This window comes from Scardinius erythrophthalmus, assembly GCF_964197995.2.
Source record: "Scardinius erythrophthalmus genome assembly, chromosome: 9".
NCBI classification, from domain to species: Eukaryota; Metazoa; Chordata; class Actinopteri; order Cypriniformes; family Leuciscidae; genus Scardinius; species Scardinius erythrophthalmus.
This window is the reverse complement of record NC_138229.1, coordinates 36,039,685-36,055,617: the sequence shown is the minus strand read 5'-3', so window position 1 is coordinate 36,055,617 and position 15,933 is coordinate 36,039,685. Positions and strand designations below refer to the sequence as shown.

The window sequence follows — 15,933 nt, the reverse complement described above, 5'->3', positions numbered from 1 at the left end:
ATTTAGCAGTTTGTTGTCATAAAAATCTAAAAGGTGTGCATCATACATGAGACCTGGGTGAACAGTGTACAGTTGGTTTTATGACTGTAAGTCGTTGTCTTCAAATGCTATTGAAGTTAGAAATGTTTATGCCAATGTCGCATGTAATTTTGAGACGGTCCCTAAATATGCGTGCGACAAAGTCTAAGAATGCGCTTCATGTGTCTTTCACTTATAACGTACCCATGTCTTAATGCCAAAGACCGCACTATATCTTTATATGACATTCCTAATTTAAAGTAAAATGTTATTTCTTCTGTCATCTCCATCTCTGCTGTAGCCCAGTCTATGGTACGGTTACAGTATTGGCCGCTGTGGCTCCCTCAACGCGTGGCCACGACATAATGATGTCGTTACCTCAACAAAATGATCTCGTGGCCACGAGAAAAAAGTATCGTTCCCTCAACATATGATCTCGAGGCCACGACTTTGCATCGCGTGGCCACGACATAATGATGTCGTTACCTCAACAAAATAATCTCGTGGCCACGACTTAATATGACGTTCCCACGAGATATTATGACGTTCCCACGACTTAATATCACGTTCCCACGAGTTTATATGTTGTGGCCACGAAAAAAATAAGTGAACCGAACATGTCCCCTCCTGGTCACCGTAGAGGGGCGATCAGCGCGTACGCGAACTTGATTGACACTGCTAAGACACTCCTCCTGTCCTGCAGCTGCTACAGAGGTCTGATTGTTTTCATTCCTTTTTCTGAACACATAATGTATTGACTACTCTCAGGATGGAAGGACCATTTCACCCAGTATAAAAAAAAGTGTTTCTGAACAGGATTACCTACCCTAGCTTTAAACTGTGTTTTTGCAGATCACACTTGAGCATACACACATGATTTGTGAATGATTGCAGTTATATTGATTCTGATGCCAAAATCATAATTTAGCCTATTCATTCGCTAACCTCATTCAGAGTTTTATCATATATCAAAAGTATTACATTAGCACCACTGCTAAACTACAGCAATGAGTCACAATGATGAATTTTTTTAACACATCATGTACAACAAAAGAAACATAGCAGCACTGTATTGTAGAAACACAGAGATATCAAAAATTAGCACGTGAATCTCAACAATGGTGGCAAGCATTTTTATTTATTCATGCAGCAGTGCATGCTGGGAGTTTTATACTATCCTGGAACCCAGCATGCATTGCGACATGAAACTTTTTATTGTCACCATTGTTGAGATTCACGTGCTGATTGTTGATGTCTGTGTGTGTCTGAGTAAAGCAGGAGTTCAAAATGTTTTAATTATTTCAATATCCTTAAGAATAACTGATTACAGAATTCATGTTGTAGATTAACAGATATATGATAAATATTTAATACCCATAAATTCAAAACTTGTATACAGGTTATGATCAGAGAATCAGACATGTCCAGGATGATTATAACATCATCTCAACAGCCTAAAACACCTGATCATCTTTTTCTTGGCTTTTTCTTGCCATAACAAATGTGTTTTATAAACACACAGTTAAAGCAACCAGAGCAAAACTAATGTTATAAAGTCAAGGGTCAAGAGACCAAAGCAAAAACTCATCTCCATCATGGTGACTACAAACTTTATTGTTTTCAATAAAATATCACCAACTAAATATCTGTTAATTCTCAACAAGAACTTTTGTACATGTATGAAAGAAATAATGTTAAACTGGTTTGTAAGCTGGTTTCACACTCGGTGACTGGAAGTCAGTTCATTATTCTTGTGTTTCTCTTTTTTTCTGTTCTTGTTTCTCTGTCCTTCAGTGATTCTGCTTATCAGGTGTTCATCAGTGTCTCAATTCACTCACTTCTTTTCATTCACTCTGTCAAGTGGACTATATTAGTGAACTAATGTAGGGAATAGTGAATGAGGGTATAGGGTGTGATTGGGAAAACAGCCTCTGAGTGTCGATTTTGAGCTCTGTTAATTCACAGTATATTCCTGTAGGCTGTTTTTGTTTTCTACGGTATATCACTGTTTTAATGGTAAATGGTATGATATTGTCAGAATTTGGCTTTTTTTACAGCAAGGGTTAACAGTGTATGTTAACGTATGGAAATTACATTCCCTTAGCGCTTAGCACTGCATATGTTGCGTATGTGTAGGCTACAGTACAGATACAATTTAATATTTAAGGGGAAACCTTAAAAAAGGGGGAAAATATTTAAAAAAAAAAATATTTGTATATGAAAATGTGTCTTTGGGAATGTTTTAACAAAGATAGCTACTCACTTGCACACTCACCGTTTCTTCGCACAAACGAAACCAAGGCTGCGTCCCAACCGGCATAAATAATGCTTTCGGAGGGCACTTCGAAGGGAGAATAATTCCGATCGTCACGCTATTATATCGTTTCAAATAATTTGTAATAAAGATAAAATTACAAGCAAATTGTGTAAAACCTGAGCACCTCGACTTTAAGTCATCCAAATCACTTAAAGTGGATGGTGAAATCTTCGAAAGGAATAGGCTATAGGGTCGATAGCTCTGAATACAACACACCCCAGCTGCTGCGAAATCAATGACGTCGACACAACAAACTAACAAGGAACTATGCTTCTAACCACAGGTCGAGAGCTGTCATTCCAACCACATAAGTTTGCCATGCAGTTTGCGAATGTTCGTTTGAACTATGGTTTCAGGAAACAACAAATCGTTGGACTATGTTACTAACGACAGAACTTGCGACGACCATAGTTGGCTAACGATGCTTTTGGGAAACGCACCCAGAGCATCATCTCACATTCCTTTTAAGAGCAGGCACGTTTGTTCCATGGCGGATTGCTATTTAACGACGGATTTGCCAGGCGCACGGCAGGAGCGGTTCACAGCCGAGGAGACCAACGTTCTCGCCAGGGCCGTAAAACACAGAGAAGTGACATTGAATGGGGATGGGAGAAACCCACCCAAATAGGCTCTATGCGCAACTTACTTCCGCATTCTGCGAAACGGGTCTCACAACATCCGGTTCAGGTCCGCTGTACCGCGCTACTTTGGATATGGCGCTGTTTTACTCTAGATGCCTTCAGGAATTACCCAAAATGAGTATAACTGATGTCAATCGCCTATGCAGGTTGACATCTAAAACTCCTGCCTCCAAAATGGACAAGGGGTTTAAGCTGTACGCGTCCTCATACATATTTGACTATGAAGGTTTGTATCTGCCTGCGATAGATCATGTTAGCATTCCCGAGCGGGAAGAATGCAGTATGTCACTATGGTAGCTAAACTAACGATAACATTAACCTACTAATCTGAGCTGATAGAAAAAAAAAATTTGATAGAACAAAATGTATATGTATGTACCTACATAATCACGTTTTCACTTCATTTTTCACCAGTATCAAACAAAGACAGACTGACTGGTGCTGTCAGTATAAGGGCAGCTAGTCACAGATCTATGAAGAAAAACGAGAAGCCACACAGTCTGAGAGTAACGTTAGGGATGGGTTGGGTGTTCTGTTCGGGTTCTCAATCTGTTCCAGTTCAGGGACAGTATTTATCAAGCCTCTCAGGGTAGGAGTAAGTAAGAGTAGATTAATCAGTGATCATGAGCGGGTCCCTTTGACTGTCTAATCACCATGGACAGACTTGCAGGAGCTGCTTTAGTCTTGAGACGCTTGGTAAATACATGCACAGTTGTTCCAAGTTCAATGTTGTTTTTTGTCTACTTGTTAAAATGTGTATAGTGAGGTTACTGGGGTAACTCTGATTGGACATCCATCCTTGATTCTTGAGTGCCATCTTTCCATGTTATTCATAATATGTCCTATACAAATCTCTCTATTACAGCATGAACAAATTCTGTTATTGTGTTTGTTGTATTAATGTCATTGGCAAACTTGCCCCAGCAACCTAACTAGACTGTTACTCAAATCAGTGGCATCTGTTTGAACCACTGCTCAAATATGATACATTAAAGCTCAACCACACTCTCAAATCTGTGTCAATGTTTGTAAAAAAAATTCTCCATATACTTTTGTACAGATAGTGCTTCGGGATTCGGACCCTGTCATCCTCACATCGTATCGGTGCTCATGTGTAGCTGGCACTGCAATGTGTAATCACATAGTTGCTTTGCTGTTTCAAACGGCACACTATTCACAGTTGAATGTGCAGGTTGTGCCACCTGTCCACACCTGCACTGAAACAGAGCAGCGATGGCACAAGCCCAGAACCGCAGTAAGTGTTTAGACACAATTCCTAGGCCTAATACTGTCCCTCTTCTACTATGTTCTCCTTCACATTTTATATATCATTTCTATGTTATGTGTATTTGTAATTACTGGTATTGTAAAGTGACCTTGAGTCCTCAGAAAGGCGCTATAAAAAAAAACATTATTATTGTTATTATTAATAATAATACTCCTGGCATTAGTGATATTTAAGTATACATATGTATTAATTTGTGTGTGTGTGTGTGTGTGGGGGGGGGTCCTTTCAATTTTATTGTCTCCTATTGTTAAGATTGTATGTTGTTTGTCCTTTTTTTTGTCAGGGAGTGAAACCTGGGCCAATAGACAAAACGGTCATCAGCAAACCAAGACTCAACCGGCTCACAGAAGGAGGAGTCAGGTGAAGTACAGTAGTGAGATGCTATTGCAATTACTGCATCATACAGTCTACATATGTATACACACACACACACTTATGTACACATATACATACATACATTATACACACACAGACTTGTGTACACACACACACTTATGTACACATATACATACATACAGTATACACACACAGACTTATGTGTACACACACACACACACACACACACACACACACACACACACACACACACACAAATAAAAAGAAAGATTCCATAGGTGTCAGTAACCTGCAAATATTACTAACACTAATTACACTACTAAAAACTAAGATTACTAACACTATTACATTCTTTACATTACACTATTACATTCTTTCACAGGAGTACACTCTACAAGGGCTTGGTTGGGGACCCACTAGACATGTCTTTACTACTGATGGAAGACATGTACAAAGACTTTAGCATTAGAGAGAAACCTCTAGCAGCAACTATGGGCATCAGTGACGAGAAGACCCTTGTTGAGACAGCTTTTGGCTTAGCACAAAGGGGCAGTGTGCTCTCGTACCAGCAGCCTGTATTGGCCACAAAGTCAGTCAAGATGCACCAGGATCCTCCACCTTACCCACCGCTGCCTATTGGGGAGTACAGGCTTGCCCCGACAGACTGTGTGCATGTGTGCACTGAGGAGGAGCACTTCCACCTTAAAAGCTTGAATGTTACACTGGACATGGCCTATAAGATTGAGGCAGCGACAAGAGAGCAGGCAGCAGACCAGGAGTGGCATCAGCTCCGCAGGCCTAGGATCACCTCATCACGTTTTAGAGAGGTGTGTTTTGTGAGGGGAGAGAGCTCTGCAGAGTCTCTTGCAGAAAGAGTCCTTAAAGGAACAAGGCAGACTGCAGAAATGAGAAGAGGTGCAGACATGGAGTTTGAGGTGGCAAGGGAGTACTGTCAGATAAAAAATGTCAACTACACACCCTGTGGCCTCGTCATCCATCCTGATGCCCCTTGGCTTGGTGCCTCGCCAGATGGCTTGATTTTTGATCCATTCGCACAGCCACCGTTTGGACTGGTTGAGATAAAGTGCCCTAATGTGAAGAACTATGTGGACTGTAAATACCTTAAAATGCAGGATGGCACTTTGGCTCTTCGTAAAAGCCACTCTTACTACTGGCAGGTGCAGGGTCAACTGTTGATCACTGGCCTGCAATGGTGTGATTTTGTGGTTTGTGCTCAGGAAGACATGCTGGTGCAGCGTATCCAGTTTGACCCGGAGGTAAAAGCAGTCATCAGAGAGAGGGTGGACCAGTTTTACTTTACAGTGTACATGCAGAAGTACTTGTCTGTGTCCAAAAGATCTTACTGATCGATGCAGGATAATTCAGGTGGGGGCTTCAGATTTTTCAAGCAAGATGACTTTTTTTTCACAGTTCACATTTGTCATTTAAATCTAGAAATGAAACCATAGCCATTTTTGAGGGGCTCTTACAGGCAATTTAAATGTTTCATGCATCACTGTTGGAAGGATGTTCTTTAGGTCAGCCAAACTCTTTTTCGCCAGAAGCAATAGTTAGTTGCATCAAAGTTACACCATAATTGTTAAATAAATAGGTTATATAAATACAGCGTATTTTGCAATAAACACAAAGGAGTGAAGAAAGTTTTTTTTCTGATTTATTTGTTACAAAAATAAATCACTTCATATACAAATGTCTCATGGTAACTGTATAAAAGATGTTTTCAGATTTCATATACAATATTTTACATGCATGGTTTGATTTCATACATTTTACTACAAGAGATAGAGAGGGGGACAATTAATGAACAGTTGGCACTTTAAATCACTCAAAGTCAAACATAAACATGTATCATGGAATACATGTCAAATCTACATCAGAGAATCCAGTTCGTTGAAACTATGTAGGCTAGTGTTATCGTTTATAAAGAGAGACAAATGGAACAGAATTGACCATTCAGTGTATTAGTATATCCAGACAGACTGGCTCAGTGAGGTTAACACAGTTATTTGGCCCAAGCTTTGACCAGTGGCTTGTTTTGATAGTTTGCTAGGAGGCAGGCTACTGCAAAAAGCTGGTTGATACTGCCACAAATTGACAGAGGGATAAGAGTGTCAAACAATTTGTTCTCTTTGATGCGCCTAATTGTCCTCTCCACATGTATTCTTAACCGTGCAATGTCCTGAGTGACCAGCACTTCGCCATGAGAGAGTTGTGACTTTTTACTCAGAAAAGGTGGTCTGTAAACTTTGCAAGGCACTAGGTCGTCAATTCTGAATCCCTTATCCACCATTACAGCCATATCTTTATCCAAAAGAGGGATAATGCCAGATTGCCTGAACAATTCTTTGTCACTGATAGAGCCGGAATACAGTGAGGAAATAAAAGTAACAGCACCATGTGGTGACACACCAATCATTCCTTTCAGGGTAGTGTGGGATTTATACTGTGAAAACATCTCACTCTGTAAGAGTAAAGATGAAGGCATCTGACATCTCATCTCTGTACAGTCAATAAGGACTTGGGTGTCAGAGTATTTGCCGAATACACTCGGCATCGTGGCTCTAATTGTCTCAGGAGACATCCATATCCCAACAGCACCCAATAAGGTGTACAAAAAATTTACCCAGGTTTTGATTATCCTGCTGACGGTGGACTGGTGAATACCGAAACGATCACCCAGATCTTTCTCCTTCAGTCCCAGTGAAAGGTAGACCAAGAACAGGAACAGTTCATCAATCATCGGAAGGCATCGGCTCTGGTGGGGAGCAGGTAAAATCGTTTTCGTTAGTAAAAGCGATAATCATTGCAAGGTCATCATAAATGTTTGTAAAGTGTAAAGTCTAACCAATCAATAAATAATGTTCCAACCAATCACTGACAGGGGGTGGGTGTTGTGAGGTTTTGCGCTCGTGCACGGCTGCACGCAAAAACCTCACAACACCCACCCCTGTCGGTGATTGGTTGGAACACTATTTAATTTTGGTTTTGAGTGATGTTGATACCAACTGTTTTTGTGTGCAGATCTCAGAGCCTAGGCTGCCTACAGAGACGCATTTTTTTTTGACGGCTTGCTTATGGGGCGGGCAGATAGGGGATCGTTAGGAAAGATCAGATGAATATGATCATTTATGTTTGGGCCTGAAATCACTGATACAACCTTTAAGTATGAACTATGCCTACCGGTCGACGAGGTGGATCAGTGGCATTGTCAAGAGCTGCTGTTGTGCTGGAAGTGGATGACTGTGTACCAACACGCACTATTCTCCTTGTTGCAGGTTCAATCTGTCTCCAAAATGCCTGTAGGTGGCGGTAGCTGGCAAATCTAAAAGTGAAAGAAAATTATTATTAGCTTTAAATCAAAGCATTACCCATTATTGATGTTTGCAAAATGCATCATCACAAAGCAGAGATATGTGGTTCTCACAGGACAGAGATGCTACAAACAGGCTATGATGATCTTGTAGATTAAACTAGCCAACAGTATATAAAGAAGTTAAAATAATCTCAACCTTAAACATCTACAGAAGTGTTAAAATGTGTAAAAAAATTAAACATACACATTAATGCAGCAGTAATATTAATCCATCATTTTACCGCACTATGAGTACTTTTACTTTTCATACTTTTAAGTACATTTTTCTGATAATACTAACATACTTTTACATAATTAAGGTTTTGGATGCAGGTAGTGTAGTATTTTCACAGTGTGGTATTAGTGCTTTTACTGAATTAAAGGATCTGAATATTCTGCCCACTACTGTGATTCATATGAATCGATTTTAACACAATCTAGGTCTGCAAGAAAGTCATAACCACAGAGGTATGCAAGCTAAGTATCATATGACATGATACATACCTGGTATAGAATCTGATGTCATCGTCCGATGCTAAAAACCTCTCCAGGCCAAACGACTGCTTCAGTGTAACCTCAGCCATTCTCTTTTGCATCTCCTCCATCGCCTGCTGCTGGGCCTCTATTTTCTCACATGCTATATCCAAAGCTGACGGTTCTGGTTTTGCATCGTAATCATGGCACTGAAGCAACAGTTGAACATCCATCTCTTCCTCTTCAGTTGATTCATCCTCTAGTCGTTGTGTTCTATCCCAGACACTTGGCCTGGCTGCCGGCAGAGAGTAGTCGTTCCAGGCGAACAACACGGGCACAGCCCCCTCTTTCAAGCGTCGTCGTCCACCTTGAATGACATCCGTGGAGACGAAATGTCTACTACAGACTGTGGTGGTTCTCTTAATAACCAAATTATCACGTCTCACATTACGTATCCATATTTTTCTTATGGTTTCTTCCTTTGGGAAGTGGTGGAAACTCACGGTGGAGTTGAACTTCCCTGACATCGCGCATTGAGGCACGCAGCAGAAATCACTGTTGGGATTATCCCGCTTCTGGTACTTTACTGGCTTTGACATTTTCTTCTTGTCACTAACATTCAGATGTTAAAATCAAATAAAACGCCAACAGTAAAAGGGCTAACTAGGTTATTTAGGCTGTTGCCGATTCTCAATCAGTACCAAAACAGCGAAACAGAAGCAAACCGGAAGTTAGGAGACCCGTTTTCCGGTTTGGTCACGTGACGCTCGGCATATAGCCTATTAGCTTCGGTTAAACAGGCGTATAATAATTTGGGTAAATGTGTAAGCTAGATTTATGCCTATTTTTCACATCTTCATGGACACCACAATGATTTCCCTCGTGTGGAATATTTTTCCTTCACTCTCAGAAAAAAAGGTACAAAAGCTGTCACTGTGGCGGTACCTTTTCAAAGAGTGCATATAAGTCCCTCAAAGGTACATATTGGTACCAAACGTGTACATATTAGTACCTAAATGGTACATATTAGAACCCTTTTGAAGGGTACTGTCCCAGTGACAGCTTTTGTACCTTTTTTTCTGAGAGTGTTGTAATTATGTATGGTTTGCAAAAATGTGAACTGCTGCATCTGTGTAGATGAGAGAAGCAAAGTGTATGCGCATTGTGCACACGCAACATTATGGCCAAGCATGCGCCCTTAAAATAACATCTGAACACGCCACTGAAAACGCGCCACTGACTTTAGACTTGGTTTTTCCTGGTCTGTGGCGGAATTGTTTTCTGGAACTGCAAAATAGCACCAGGGAACGTTTGTGCTGGAACACACCTCCTCTTTTCGCTGAACCGCCCCCGGAAGCGCAAGTTCATTGATACGGAATAGGAATAGGAATGATACGGTGTACAAAGTCAATTGAGCTGGGTGCAAGATAGGGCCCATAAATTAAATCCAGTTTATTAGCAACACAGTGCATAAGTGTGAATCCCGCAATTTTTGATCCACTACGAGAAGAGAAAACTGTTCATCTACTCTCATCTAACAACGTGTCTTAACCAGACGCGATGCGATAAGATTCCAGCAACAAATAATTTGTCTGTCCATACCAGACGCGATGCGACTATGGGACGCGATAAAAATCACAGCCAATCAGAAGAGCGCGTGGGCACGCACATGGGCTCCCGGCACTCGCAACGAAATGGATAAGCAATAAACAATAATATCATAGAATACACTGGTCTGTTCACAATGAGTTGACCGTTTGAACGTTCTTGTTCACTTTTATTTATTTTGAAAATCTGAGGTGAGTTGCTTTCAGTACGGCTGTAAAAGATATAACAAACAAAATGATATTCAAACTCACACAGACACTTTAACATTACATAAAGCACAAACAGTACCTTAGATTATCATACTTTCTGTTGTTGTTCCATCCGCGACGTCGCAGAGATAGAAACCGTTTCTAAAATAGAATCGTCGCGTGTCGCCGTCGCGGCTGGTTAGGACAAAAACTCTGATTAACGTGGAAAAAATATCTTTTATCGCGTGTCGCGCCGCATCTGGTTAGGACACGGTGTTAGGGGGTATTTGATTTCAAACAAGCCTAATTATATTGTATTGACTACCCAATTCAATTTTAATAAAATTTGTCAGCATGTATAAAGAAAAACATTTATTATGATGAACCTAGTTTTCTGCAATGGAGGATGGAAGTTTAAGTCTGATCAATGGACCTGTGGGACCTTTTCATTATATGGTTCTAGTCCCTTTCACACATTCAGAAATCCCTTCCAAAAAGTGAACAGCATATTTGTGTATTTACCGGTAAAGTAATTCTGGCAATTTTACGGTAATTACCAGGATTGCTGTGTGAAAAGGGCTTCTGATATGGACCTTTTCATTGTACTGAAAAAAAAAAAAAATTCGTTCCATACATTTTAGTAGAAGAAAATTTGGGTTGTGAAAATTAGATGTGTCCTATGACCTTAAGGTACTGGGATTTATACAGTGCATATCTATCCCTTTCATTGTTCTTATGTCGACCCTGACTGAGGTCATAAGTCATATACATCCTCAAGTGGGTTATTGCAACTTTATTATACTGTTAGTAATGTAAATATTTGCTGAATATATTTGTCAATTCAAATTACTTGCAAAGGGCCAAACACTGAATAAATACGACTTAAACATTCATTGCTATAAAACATAAAATGTAATGCTTTTAAGTATTTAAAATACTGTCATAAATCAAAGTGGGATTTTGGTGTCATACTCAACCCACTCTCATGTGGTAGAAGTAGGAAAAACGTTATCACTCACAGTGGTGTGGAAATATTGTATTTCTTGTTTTTAAACTAAAGAGTCAGACACGGAGTCTAGTAACATGGAAACGTGTGGATTGATGTGACATGGGGCCCTCTCAATATTTTCACAGCTTTAACATGGATCCATTAGCCCCATTTGTTCAAATTAACATCATGGTGTTCTGACAGTGAGTGCACTACACCAATGCTTTGTGGAACAATGCAGTAGCTTTCTTTTATATATATAGAAGTGTTTTGATTGAAGTGCCATTTGTTTTTCAATGAAATCCACAGTATTGCAGTATTAATCTTAGAATGGAAAACGTAACCACATCTAAATCTAAATGATGTATCTAAAATGTCCAATATAACATATTTTCCATTAATTATAGCCTGAAATGAATGTGAAGAATGTTCTGATAAGCGAAAATATAACCATGTAGACCATGTAGACATGTATGCTTCAAGCTGCTCTCACAATCATAGTTAGAGATATAATTACAGGTAATTGCTCTCGAGACCCTGTATGCAGAAGTTTTGGAGGCCCACATGCTCTCATGGTGAAAGCTAGGAAGAAGGCTGTATGGAGACATTATTGTCTCCATACAAGCTTTTCTTCGGCACTACACTTAAGTCTCTGAATATCTCACATATTTGTATAAGTGGGCAGCTAAACTGCTCGATGGTCTCTGCTCTCTGCCTCTATGGTTTCATGCTTACAATGACAGGATATGGGGTTAGAGCAACATCCATGTTCTACACCTCCTTTCAACCTTTTTTTTTTTCAACTAAAAGCAACACTTTTTGTGTGTGTGTGTGTGTGTGTCAGAAATGTGGTCAATGTTGTTTCCTCTTTTAAAGGTTGCTTCCTGTTTTATTTAATTTTTGCTAAAAAGTTTTAAAAGGTACATTTGTGTTTGTAATATAAAAGGTTTTGCTGACTGTCTGGCTGTGTCCGAAATCGCACTCTATACCCTTAAATAGGGCACTGTTTGAGGGGACAGCCATTTGTAGTGGTGTCCGAAACCATAGTGGACGTTATCAAGTGCACTCATTCAATACCACAATAATGAGTGTAAAACTGATGTGGCTAGAGAATACGAATAATGCACTGTGATGGTCATGTCGAATGCTGAATCATCCATCCAGTGTGTGATACAATTGTGCTTTGAAAACTGCATCGGAGCTCCGGTATCAACCGTCCCATCACTACCGAACAGTATAGTTTTGCAGTGTTTTTCTTCCCAGATTCTTTTACTTGTTTTTTGTTTGTTTGTTTTCCTTCCCTCCATGGACCTGCCTGCTGTCCATCTCCTGTGCTGGAACAGGGAGACCGACCGCTGGAAGACCACACCCGGGACTTCATCCAGCTAGTGTGCCAGACTCTGCGTATTTTACTACACCAGCCTGAGTGAACGGTCTAAGGCACGCCTTCCAGCGGAAGATCCAAGGGAAGTCATCACCGCATTCATGGTGTGGGGGCTGGTGAACAACTCCCCGTCACCACTGGCTTGGCAGGGGGCCACACTCCACATCCAGAGACCAGCCATCCGCCACAGACGACCAGCAAGATGGAGTTGCAAGTGCCCCCTGCAGGCTGTGGAGATCGGTCTGCCGTGAATGATGAGCCAGAACCTGCAAAGAGTGACAGAAGGAGTTGTTGCCCCGGAGCCTGAACCACATGATGAGTCTGACCAGGTGTGTGAGCTGGCAACAACATGCATCGCCAAGGGAGTATTAGTGGAGAACAAGGGAATGGAGGAAAGCCCCACCCACAACCTCACCACTGTGGATGTGATTGACATGACCTCTGGATGTGTTTTTAGAGGTAATTCCCCTGTTTCTCCGCTGGTTCTGCCCAGCCCTGAATTGCTTGTTTCCCCACTGGTTCCACCCAGCCCAATGTCATCTGTGATCCCTCTCAGCCTCCCTTTGCCGCCTCCTCTGACAGCCAGTTCCTCGGCCCGCATCTGCTGGCAAAGGGAGTAATTTTCCTTTTACAGAAATCGCTTTTTAAGGACTACAACAAGCTTCTTCCTGGGTCAGTGACATCACAACCCCTAAAATTATGCAGGCTATACGCACAACAGCTTTTCCTGAAAGACGGAGCCATTCCCATTTTGTCGGGACAATCTGTTGTTGATGGAACACAACTTAAGTATGTCTTATTATTTGTAGTTGTGTTTTCTATGAACAGTTCCATTTCTAAGCTTTATAGTTGCTATCATTGAATGGCAAAGCTCCTCTTGCCTGCTAACTAACATTACAGTATTGATGCAGTTTACTGTAGCTTTTGTAAGACTCTTCAAAGCCCCTTAGGAAAATTATTCATGATTTTGTTTTGGATTACTGTTTGCATTACCATAGTTTTCATATGATTAAATGGTGGATAACATTGTATCTATAAGAAAAAAAAAAAAAAAAAAAAGTATCACTCTGAAACTTCCTGTGAAATCCGTGCTTGCAAAGTCCGTGCTTGAATTCCGTTTGGCACTTTTCAGAGTCTGAATCGGCTCAAAATGGTTTGAAATTGACGCCATTGTTAATATTTACATCTGAGTACAGCTTGCGGTTAGGAAGGGGCGGGGAAATGCCAGAATGCACCAAGCGCTGCCAATCACAACACACTGAGCCAGCTAAACAATCACAGCACATTTTGTATTTCGGAAGGAGGGGATACATCTAAATGACGCGTTCAACCAGACTGGGGACAGATGAGATGTAATAATGTTAAATATGTTAAAAATAATGCATTTTTTGAACAATCAAGCATGAAAACATTCTAGTACACCCCAAAAACAAAATCCAGACTTCATAAAAGGGCATAATTGGACCCCTTTAAATTATACCTATTATATTGACGTTCATGTTTAAGCAATAAGGTATGAGTGGCCATATTTTGAGAATACTCATGCCTAAATGTGTTAAACACAATGTGCACAGATTCAAGTGGACAAAAAAAAAAAAAAAAAAAAAAAAAAAACACCATCACCTCATGCATGACATTCTATGTCTTCTCAATAAGACTACATTCACACTGCAAGCCTTAGTGCACAATTCTGGTGTATTGCTTGGATCTTATTTTCTTGTTTGGCTTTTGGCTTTTTTTTTAATGTGGCCAATATTAGTTTTTGCTTGTATAGAGCTGCACCATAATACTTATGAGGCACACTTCACTGTCCCTCTACTAACTACCTTTGCAGTTGTCTTCCATATTAACTCTTTCCCCGCCATTGATTAGATTTTCCATTGTTTATGACACAACGCTTCCCTGCCATTGACAAGTTTTGTCTTTCCATGTTTTCACTGTTATACGGTAGGGGCAAAATGGAAGTGGCTCAAATTAGATAAAAAAACGAGATCAGATTCCATATGGATTGTGCTGTACACACAGCTATGAAAAAACATATGATGCATGTGAGAACAAAAAAACAAAACAAAAAAACAATCCACTTTTGCCTGCAATCATAGCAGAAATAAAAAAAAGAAAAATGTTATGCAGTGATAATGTTCTCCTCTAAATTGTCTAATTAGGGCCCAAGCCCTGAAAGGGCGAAGGCCCTATTGTTTCCGGTAGGATTATTAGGGCCCAAGCCCTGAAAGGGCGAAGGCCCTATTGTTTTCGGTAGGATTATTATTATTAGGGCCCAAGCCCTGAAAGGGCGAAGGCCCTATTGTTTTCGTAAGGATTATTTTTAGGGCCCAAGCCCTGAAGGGGCGAAGGCCCTATTGTTTTCGGTAGGATTATTAGGGCCCAAGCCCTGAAGGGGCGAAGGCCCTATTGTTTTCGGTAGGATTATTATTATTAGGGCCCAAGCCCTGAAAGGGCGAAGAGCCCTATTGTTTCCGGTAGGATTATTTATTATTATTATTATTATTATTTTGTCAACCTTTTGGGCACTTTTGGGGCCCTTAACATGCTCAAAAACTCTTGAAATTTTGCACACACATCAGAACCTGCGGCCATCAGGGCCGGACTGAAGCTGGTACCCGGGCGTGGCACGGGGGCTCGACAGCGCCCCCTGGAATGGTGTCCGAAAACTTGGTCTATAAATCAAACACGCTTGTATATAATAATATGAAACTCAGTACACATATAGATCTCATCGGGCCGAACAACTTTCGTGCTCTAAGTTTTACACCAGCCCAACAGGAAGTCAACTATTATGGGTTGTTTGAAAAACGCATCCTCTGGAATTTGAAATACTCCTCCTAGAATATTCGTCCAATCACAACCAAACTCGGTGTGCATGAAGTCAAGACATTGAGGATGCTAAATTGCGGACGGATTTTTGATATCTCGAACGGTTTGGCCGTGGCGAGGAAACGAATTTATGGCGATTAATGGGACACAGGAAGTGTGTTATAACTTCTGCATACATTAACTGATCTTGATGAAACTTTCGCAGTGTGTTTGTTGTAAGAGGCCGATCACAAGGATGTGACTACTTTGAGTCAAAGTTATAGCGCCACCAACTGGCAGCAGGAAGTGTGTCACTTTCAAAATGCTTTGAAGTCACCCTCTTAATTTTACACGATTTGCTTCAAACTTTATGTGTATAATGTAAACACACGGCAGATGTAGACCTGTGAAAGGATTATTGATATCTTAGATACTGTTGCCGTGGCAACGCATCAAATTTTAATATTCTTTTCGGATGCGTTTGAGACTCTTAACATGCTTGAA

General features: G+C 40.6%; 1 long non-coding RNA gene across 1 annotated transcript; it reads left to right on the top strand.

The window, feature by feature from the left end:
* Positions 1 to 4,049: 4,049 nt before the first annotated feature.
* Positions 4,050 to 5,096, top strand: LOC308695558. Its single transcript, XR_014030720.1, has 3 exons — positions 4,050 to 4,231; positions 4,548 to 4,624; positions 4,983 to 5,096. It is a non-coding gene; the product is annotated as an uncharacterized lncRNA (long non-coding RNA).
* The last annotated feature ends 10,837 nt before the right edge of the window (positions 5,097 to 15,933 follow it).